This window comes from Micropterus dolomieu, linkage group LG13 (assembly GCF_021292245.1).
Source record: "Micropterus dolomieu isolate WLL.071019.BEF.003 ecotype Adirondacks linkage group LG13, ASM2129224v1, whole genome shotgun sequence".
Taxonomy (NCBI): domain Eukaryota; kingdom Metazoa; phylum Chordata; class Actinopteri; order Centrarchiformes; family Centrarchidae; genus Micropterus; species Micropterus dolomieu.
Genome location: NC_060162.1, coordinates 28,768,071 through 28,778,595, shown reverse-complemented (window position 1 = coordinate 28,778,595; position 10,525 = coordinate 28,768,071). Strand labels below are relative to the sequence as shown.

Below are 10,525 nucleotides of genomic sequence, written 5' to 3'. Positions count from 1 at the left end.
CGCATACACACAAAAAGAGAGAGTGCCACGCCCCCAAAAGACTGCATTGTTGTCGTAGACGTGTTATATGCTAGCTTAGCGAGAAGTTGTGGTGGCGTTCATACTGTAAACAGAACCTTTATTTCCGAACACATTACACAAAACCTCAACAATGTTAGGGTAGCCTACAACCTGTGCATCTAGCACATCTCACAGCGTTGCAGCCAAACTGAACACGTTTTACAAAAGTCTGGTAGCAATGCGTTTAACGCAAATAATTTAACGACTACTTGAAAATATTGAAATAATGACCCATTTCAAGTGCCTCGTATCTGGATAAAAATGTAGATGAGATTTATGACACTTAAATTAAAGACATGTAATTAGGCTAAACCACATCCAGCATACGCATCTTTACTGACCAGATCACAAATCTGACTACAATCTGTCTTAATGCTGCTACGTATAATCAGGGTCAGCTCTCCTCCAGTCCAGGAACTCAAAATGCACCAGAAGCTGGTACTGCCAAAAAAAGAACAACTTATGAGTACACGTTTTATCATCTTCACAATAGGCAAAAATGGGGGCGTGGCCTATATCATGTGACGTAGCTCATGTCAGGGAACACGTGCATGAAAGGTGATTGAATGTGCCACATACTATGTAGGTGTTACTGGTCAAAATACACATTCCTTGATTATAGCGATTATCACTTGTGGCTCCACCTAGATTCTACATGCACAGTTTTGCGCAGATTGGACTGCTCACATTTCTAAAAAAAATATAGGCTGAAATGTAGAGAGTCCTTTATCATGAGATGCTGATCAATTCGGGGAATGCGTTCTTAAGGTTTTTGAATGCGCGACATACTATGTGGGAGTTACGGGCAGCCAAAATGCAGTTACCTTGATTATAGCGCCACCTGCTGGTGGACATGTGTCAACTTTAGCATCTGAGATGTGTGCGCAGCAGTCTGGACCAGCCCTGTGAATTTCTCTTTCATAACTTTCAAGGTGTAGGTTGCAGTATGACCACTGGTACTGGGAAGCATGCAGCATTAGGTAAAAAGTGACGTTTAGTACTGCTTATTACCATATTACCAGCTGGTAATTCAGCCCTGTAGCCAAGCTTCATGATAAACAGTGTAATTACACTCATCATATTACTGTATATTGTGTATTTGACATTGTGGTTTAATAAGCAGTTAGCTCAACAAGCAACAGCTGACAATGATCAACATGCAGTTGTTACATGCGTAGAGCAAAATAGTTGTAGCATGTAGCAGCCTCCACTTAAATAATAATGAAGCAACTGTGAATATTTGTATTTAGTGCATGGAAACCACCGCTGCATTCAGCAGCCTTAAGGAAAAACTGAGGTAATGTGTACTTAACAAGAAACGCTCTGTGATTTCAATCCAACACAGGATGCCCAGTTAAGATTCCAACATCTCTCACTCCTGTTAAATCTTCAGTAATACCAACTTTATGTTATTGCACCCTTCTGCACAGTAGACTCCTTGATAAATGTTATAAGGATCCATGTAGATCCTGGTCATAAGCCTGGAGATGCCAGAATGTAGTGTCGACTTGTCGTCCCACTGTACATCCTAAGGCACTAAGTCGGCTTAATGTCTTGGTGGTGGCAGGTGCTTGGTGCGTCATTGATGTCCTAAACATCATAGCTTTCTCCCTGTGCTGGAGATGTGGTTTTGTAGAGCCTCCACATCTACTCTGTTAGTGGACATTTCCACAGAGTAACAGACTGTGGGAAATTACTGATTTTACGATGTGTCTGTAATGGGATTTAAACAAGAGTAAAAACAGACTGGATTTCTGTCCTCAATGATCAATGAATTGCTGGTACACAACTTAAACTTAAAAATTGGACATTATGGATATGTTTCAGAGAAATAAACTCAACAGATGGTGTTTGCTTAGGTTTTTTTTTTAAGGAAGGGACAAATAGTTGTTGCAAGAAGTTTTCATCAGTCAGTTTTCATTGCAAGATAAATCAGGAGATTAACATTTATAACCTGTACAAAAAAACAATAGATGGAATCTATTCATGCCTACTAATTAGTCTATTAACTAACCACAGTAGTTTCTTCAGCTGCAGCTCATACACGCAGTCATTCTAGCAGCTGTAAGTCATTATTTCAGGGTTTTTTGTGTGGTACTTAAATCCTAATTGACAGTCAGTGATGTAGTGACCTTTCATGCCCTGATCAATATCTTAGGCACTGCAGGCCTTAATGCTCACTTTATTGATTTACTCGATTTATTGTCGAGATCAGATTTGTTTTGATTGACTGTTCACATTCTTTTTAAAATGTGGCCCACATCAGACTGCAGTATGAACTGGCCTGAAAGTGACCCACATGCGCAAATTAATAGTATGATGTCACACGCAGCACGCTGTTGTATGGAAGTAAACATGGAGGCCACAGAGGTTAGCTCATACTATTCATTGCTAACCCTCACAATTGTCACAGGAGACCATGTTCAACCTGTAAAAATCTAACCTGTATCTGATTTGGACCACATGAAAGTGGCCCAAATCGGAACGGGAAAAGATCAGATTCTCTGCGACTTGGGTTGAGTCAAACATCAGGGTTTCTGCAGGTTTCACCTAGTCAAATTTAAGACTTTAAGACCACTATGAATGAAATTTAATACCTATATCACCAAAAAAAGAAACATACAAAGGAAATATAGTCACAAATTAACTTGTAGAGTAAATAAATGTATTCACATTAGGATTGGGTGATGTCTACAATATTGGCATTGGACGATGTCAACAATGAAACCTCGGGATGGACGTTGACATTGATAAGCTACGTAATTAACAAGCTGGCATGTGGTGCACCTGCTGCCGTGAAAAAGGATCACGGGTGGAAATATCCAGGAAAATGATGAGTTCTGTGTATTTTCTGTAACTTCGTAAAACATAACCTACTGCTGATGGAGGAACTCAGGGGAGCAGACAGGGAGATAGAGGCAGGGAAAGCCGGTGTGTTGCGTGTGAGTGAGTGCAGGGAGAAGTCGAGGCAGGTGCAAAGCAGGTCCATTTACAAATAATAATAAAAATAATGTCCGTGAGGATTAAAACATGCTATTAAAGGGTGGTATAATGTAAAAAATTAAGATGGTATTTTTGTGTTGGGGGTTTGGTGGTCATCCCCCAAGAAAGAAATATGCAATTCCTCATAATTTTGGAACACTGTTATTATCACATCTGTGAATAATAATTAGGAAAATCTACAGCAGATTTTGAATAAACTTTACCCGAAAAGCTAGACTTGCTAAATAAGTCTACTGGGTTTGAATTATAACCATTAGATCTGGGAAAAGTCATGTGGTTAGTTTTGATGCTCTCCAAAATGATTTTTCACAGCAAATTATATTTGGACTAGTGTAAGTAAGAACTACAGCACGCTGCGGAAGCATTTCAATGACCATTAGAGGTAGCACTACATGGACGTTGGAGATGGACATGGTTAAGACCAGTCTAAAATTATTTAAGACCTACAACACAAACTTCAGACTTTTTAAGGCCTTAACTTTTAATGTTGAAATTTAAGACTTTAAGACCCTGCGGAAACTCTGCGATATGAGCAAAAATATTTTTGCGAAATGTGCAAAACTTATTTTTTCGAACTCCTCCTAGTTGGTGAGTCTGATTTGCACGAAACTGTGCATGTACAATCGAGGTGGCACTACAAATGAAGTGATCTCACATCCCCACATCGGTCTGTCCGATGAACATGAAACTTGCGCCATCAGTTTTCTGTGCCACACGGAGGCTCAGTGAAATGGGCCACTAGGTAATGATCTTGTTGAAAACTCATGAAGTGCTGTTAAATTGACAGGGGTGGTAAAGAACAGTGCACACAATGCAGATGCCAAAAATTATACGTCCACCAGCAAGCGCTATAATCAAGGGAAGGGCGTTTTGGCTGGTAACTCCCACATAGAATGTAGCACATTCAATCTTCAACCTAAAACAAAGCATTGATGAAAAAAATATGGTTTTCTGAAAATTAAACCATGTAAACCTGCTCTGGTACAACCCCTAAATAAGATTTTGAACCTGAAAATGAGCATAACATGACCTCTTCAATGGAAACAGGTCATGTTTATGTACATTGCTCAAAAAATAAAGGGAACACTTCATCCTCATAGCATAACATCAGGTGAAATAAAATTCTCCAATGTTGTTTTGGAGAATGTGGCAGTACATCCATCCTGGCCTCACAACCACAGGCTATGTGTTACCAGGCAGCCCAGGACCTACAAAATGGCACAGCCACCAGGACAGCGGATGCAACAGCTGGTTTGCACAACCAAAGGACTTCTGTACAAATTGTAAGAAACTGTCTCAGGGAAACTCAAGAGGACAAATGCTTACCATTAATGGTGTCTGGCATTCAGTGTTCTCTTCACTGAGTCCTGGTTTTCACTGTATTGGGCAGTACAGGACAACCAACACAGGTGCATTTTATTGATGGCATTTTGAATGCACAGAGATACCACGATGAGATGTAAATGCTCCGTATTTGTATAGCGCCATTCTAGTCTTTTCGACCACTCAAAGCGCTTTTACACTACATCTGCATTCACCAGTCACACACATTCATACACTGAGCCTAAGTGCTCAAACGGAAACTAACAACTATCAGGATCCTGATGCCCATTGTCCTGCCATTCATCCCTCTCCATCACGTCATGTTGCAGCATGTTAATGCACGGCCCCATGTTGCAAGGCTCTGTACCAAAACATTCCCCTTTTTCCATGGCCTGCATTGTCACCAGACATATCACTCAATGAGTGTATTTAGAATGTTGTGGATGGGAGTGTACTACAGCGTGCCCCAATTCCTGCCAATTTACTTGCTACGTGGTACTTTTTTTCGTATTACCTCCGTCGCGGTTCAAAGAGAGCTGGGGCGATACTAAAATGGCATGTGACAACTCTGCAGATCGTCACTATTCACTGCATCATCATTGCGCGCGCCAGACAGACAGACGCCAGCAACAGAATGTTTTATATTTTACAATTTTTGTATGTTAATTCATCACCAAATCCACTTCTGAGAAATTTTTAGGTGATAAATCAACTGTGTAGATTCAGAATATTGGCAGTTTTACAAAAATTGATGGCGGATCGAAAATGTGCTTTTCGGAGTGGAGGAGCTCCCCATGTGTTAGCGGAGGAAGCTAACAAGCTTTATGATGCAAGAAAAAAAAAAAGTTATTTTACCAGGTTCCCAAAGCAGCCTGACTTTTTAACATCAACGTTTTGTCTGCTGAACTACAAATGAATGTTAGCTGGGATTTAAGCATGGAACAGACAACAAGACACATGCTTGTGCAGCGATATTTACACCTAAGACCAGACTTTTTAGTTTTCTCTGGATGCTTTGTCAATAAGTCGACTGTGTGGCTGAGATACGTTGCGGGGCTGACACTGCATTTTATTGGACTTTGGAAAAGACCAGAGGGCACATGTGGACATGCTGGGGAATGTGCATTCATAAAAATGACAGGACTCCAGTAAACCGAGGAGCACACCCCCACTACACCTGGAGAGTACAGCAAAGTCTTTAGCATACAGGGTTAAACAGATGTACTCATTAATGTCATCATTACTTTTCACTGGAAGAGATGTATATTGTCCTACAGATATCAGTGGCATTTCCACTGACATACTGGGAAAAATTGAATAATTAGATTTTTCTGCACTGAAAAAAAAAAAAGCTTCAAATTTGAAGATACCGAGAATGCCACAAGATGAATGAGTTTTCAAACACAAAGGTAATCAAGTTACTAAAAGTAAGCTTTCACTCGCATTTGAAGGCTTATGTTATTTTTACTACAAGACTTAAAGCTGGGGTAGGCAGTTAATTTCAGAAACATTTTTTGTTATATTTGTTGAAATTCTCTTTACATTCCAACAGCAATCAATAACTCCAATGCTCTGACACAAAAGAATCCACTGTCTGGACTGTAATAAGCAAGGCCTACCTGCCTGTCTACCTGCGTGCAGTCTGCCGGTGCACTCACTGTGCATGAACATGTGTTTTGGGGGAGTGATTTTGGAGAGAGGACTGACGGGAGGGGAAGGGTTTTTTCAGGTGTATACTTTCAAAATTCAGCTGTCTGAGATTGCTAAAGGTTAAGTGTGTAAGATTTAGTGGCATCTAGCGATAAGGCTGCGAATGGCAACCAACTGAGGTGGCAGATCAGGAAACATTCAATGGGCAAAGACAACAACCTATTTTAAATGCATTTATACAGGACTTTCACTGTGACATGTGTTGCTATGGATACATTTAACCCTATTACCATCACATTTTATTGTGGTCAATTATAAATGTGTCACATTTTCCACATTTAGCTCATGTTTTCTGAAATCGCACTCTTTAATTTCCAACTAACATTTAGTGAAGTGACTTAATTAATGTGAGGCAGTTTAAAAATGTGTTATTAAAATGGAACTATAAATAAATTATAACATGTGAAATGATATTTCAAGAAGTTTTCATCTTGATTAATACAAACATTTTCCTAAAATCCCACTATCCTTGCTTTGTTATCCTGTCTCACTTTGAAAACACTATGAAAGTAATCTCAAAATCAAATCTGGTGCCAAAAGCACCAACACAAACACACAAACACACACACACACACACTTGACACATGTGATGAAATTCTTGAGCAGTGCAGTGAGTAGCATCTTCAGTGGTACAAAGGAGACACGCCCCACAGGGGGTCAGGCATTAGAGAGGTCAGAGGTCATGGAGCAGGGGTCAGGGAAGCTTGGCCTGCTGAACGCACTACGTTTGTGTCACTGCTCTGCTCATCAGCACCGCTTCACTCACACACACTCAGATCAACTACCAGGACTCAGCCATCATTTTCTACACTACTCTTGTTTTCCAAGTCAGATCGCTCAGTGACTGTGTGGTACATCATCTTGGGCCATGCTGCTTAGTGTGTGGTCTGGCTTTTCACACAGGCCAAACAATACTGTAACTGCTGAACTGGAAAAAGGCCAAAGCCTTTTTAACAAGAGCATACGGGACAATCCACCCTAGAGCTGTATTACAGCAGAATGTAGAAGAACATACAGCCAGACCAAATCAGTGTTAGCCTGGGCCCTCTCTCTTTAGTTGGTCAGAAAGATTTATCTATCCAGTTCTGATCTGGGTGGAGTCCAAAATGCAGCTGCACAGTGTTACTGTCATTTAGAAAAGTTCAATGTGTCAGGTTCAGGACCTCTTATACTTTCAATAAAACATGTTTTCTGAAATACCAAATTTTTTGTTATCAGATAGAAGGAGCAAATGCATGCACACTGAATATGAAACTAACTGTATATTAAATAGAGCGGAAACTAAGTTATTTAACTAATAAGTCGATCGACAGTCAAAATGAATCTGCAGCAATTTTAATAATCCATTCAGTTATTTTGTTACGTAACAATGAAATCCCCATGGTTTTGTATCAGAAGATGCAGTGACTTAAATTAACAGTGAGTAAGAAAAAAGTATAAATAACATTTATTTAGTATTTTGTTAAGCTATCACTAGCTGCTAGGCTAATCAACCTGGTGAACTCATGGAAGCAAACTCAGTTCTGGCAGTGCTTATAGTTTTCCCTGAAATATGATAATTTTCTTTGTCTAGTTAGTCTTCAGCATTGACTGTAAAAAACAAACAAAAAAAACCTTCAGCTGTCAACTTCATGCAAATAACAAGGCGAAAATTTATAAGGCACATTTCCTGTGGTTCTACCTTTTAGCTGTCAATGACAATAAAGTCGGTTCAAAACATACAAGTGTTAAATACGTGGCATCTCTCTTTTAGGACTGTCAGTGTGAAGTTACTTTCATTCTCACGCTATGCATTATTGTAATTTTATCACTTTGGCGAATTTTCAAAGATGTTACCCAGCTTGAAAATGTTTTAATCCAGCGAGCTAGACAGCCATTTACACACAAAAATGTCCTGAGACGACTTGAGAAAATGACGTCTCACGTCTAAAGTTCTGATTTCATTTTTAAAAATGTAAAGTAGTAAGAGTGGAGCAAGGAAAAAAGCAACCTTCATCGTATATGATTACACACTTTACAAGATGTGTGCAGACTGCGTTATTGCCTACATGTAAAACTATAAAGGCTCAACTGATGAGGGTAGGCTAAGATGGAAACCAGTTGTGGAAATATTGGGAAGCACCTCAGGCAGTGTTTGGCAGTATTTTAAAGCTCAGCATTTTAGCTGCGCCTGTAATGATGAAACAAGACCACAAGTCTAAGCCTCACTATTGCCTCACTAGCCGGTCAAAGGCTAGTGAGGCAATGCTCATTACACCTCATAGTACCAAAGTGTTGAAGGGAATAAACAACGTACTGAAAATGTTGCTTCTTTTATTGAGATATGTAGCTGACAGGGAACAATAACTGAAAAGTTATAAAAGACATAAAAAAAAAAAAACATATGAAACTTCCAAGAAAGTGTGTTTTCACATGTAGAAGACAACATATTGCTTTAAGTGTGTTCTATTTCTCCATGCTACACCCAAATCCAATTGAGATATACTAGCTGTCCATGACATCAGCTGTGCTGGCAGTTCCAGCCTAAATATTACATCTGCATAACACAACACAAAATGCTTAACAAATATTTGCCGATGATGTCATCCTGATAAACACGTGAGTGCATGGTGTAATGTGTTTCAGCTGTGCTCGGTCTGCAGAGCTGTACAGCTTTGCTTCCCGTCTCCCTGCTTCTCAGATTCACAGCACAGCCCACGTCTGCCAACTCCTTATCAGTCCCTCAGTCGTTGTGTCAATACAGTCCTGCTGGTCAGCGGTCACTCAGGCTACAACACCGGTGCTTCACAATGATGAATTTCTTTTAATGATTATCATGTGATAATCTGAGAGATCTGTAATTGGATTGGATTTGTGCTGCACAGCAATCACACCGTCTTTCTACTCGTTCTACTTATTGCCTTTTTTTGCTCCTCTGTTACTCAGAAACAGTTACGTGTTACAGATACTGCATTTCTCATATATGCTTGATTTTATGATGCTTCTTGTGTTTTGAACAAGGCCAGACTGCAGCGTATCATCGCTCAGCAGAGAAGGTGATTGGCTGCAGTCTGCCATCCCCCCGGGACAAACTGTGCAGCTCACATATTTTGTTTTATAATTTTTGCTCATATTTTGTCTAGTCATGCTTCTTGACCTGCAGTACTTTATCTTTCTTTCAGCCTCCGTGCTCATAGCCATTACATGTTTTCTTCAGGAAATGCTACTCAAATATTATTTCACTTCAATTTCATAACTCTTTGTTTATACTTTGTATTGTTTTTATTATGCAATCCTCTGATTGCATAATCTGGTCATGGTCTATCCATATGTTCAGTCACTGTGGCTACTCTCACTAAATCGCAGAAATGTGAAAATCATGACTTCCTGTCTCAATCAAAGGTCAGCTGTTTAGAACAGCACAAGTAAAAAGCTTTCATGAACTAGCTGTACATTGAACAATTTGTTGGTTTAGCCATCAACAACAGAGAGTTAACTCAGTCATTTATCTCTCCTCTGCTCTTGTCTTCCTGGTCTGAATAAAGACTAGGCTGCAGCAGGAAAGACGGTTCACAGCCCACTGCTTTTTCCGGACTACCTGCTTCCTAGCCTTTGTAGCTGCACTGTAGTTCATTATCAGGCCCATCAGAGCAGACTGTGTGCATGAACAGAGAAGACAGAGACTGGAGAGTGGTCACAGGCTGAGGCCTGTCCTCCTTTATGAAGCACAGAAAGGAAAAGACACGGGATTGCATGATGTACAAAAAACCATTACAGGGAGTCCAAAGAATTTCTTTGTTGAAACACACATACAGGAAGAATCATAACAAAGCAAAGAGGAATCATGGTTCTGGTTTTATACTCTGCTGCATCTGAATGTGCTCTGAGGAATAACTCAACGTTGCATAAAGGCACTTAAATGAGAATCATAATATTTCCTTTAGGAATTTGAAATGGCCATAATGTTGTTATTGTACTTGTAGAGCCTCTTAGTTTCTGATTGTTTGACTTTTGATTTATAATAACACATGTGTGAATGATATTCCAGCATATAGACTAGGGCCCAACTTGCACAACTTTCTTGCTTGTGTCTACAATTCTCCAGTCATCCCTACTCCACAAGACTTTCTGTTACAGCTAGAATACAGCTCATTTAAAGCTACAAGAGAGATGTTAACGCATCTGAAAACTTCCCTGTAAAAGCTGTTGGAACTACAATAAAAGCACAAATCAACATGAGCGTCTCTTCCCACAGACTAGAGTTTACTCAAATGTCTCAAAGGATAATCACCTCGACAAAGGGCCGTTTTTTAATCCATGGATAAAAACCATGATCATTCATCACGAGTTTGTGAGCATCTCGTGCAATTAAAAACAAATATGAGTCACTAAATATTTGTGAAAGGTGTTATGTAACCAGTGATTACTATGACAACATAACAAACTGTAT

The 10,525-nt window shown here is 39.7% G+C and overlaps 1 protein-coding gene across 1 annotated transcript in view; it reads right to left on the bottom strand.

Annotated features, from left to right (window-relative positions):
* The window catches only part of LOC123981397 (ras-specific guanine nucleotide-releasing factor RalGPS1-like), a 131,994-nt gene that overhangs the window by 39,496 nt on the left and 81,973 nt on the right, over positions 1–10,525 (bottom strand). The window lies entirely within an intron of this gene.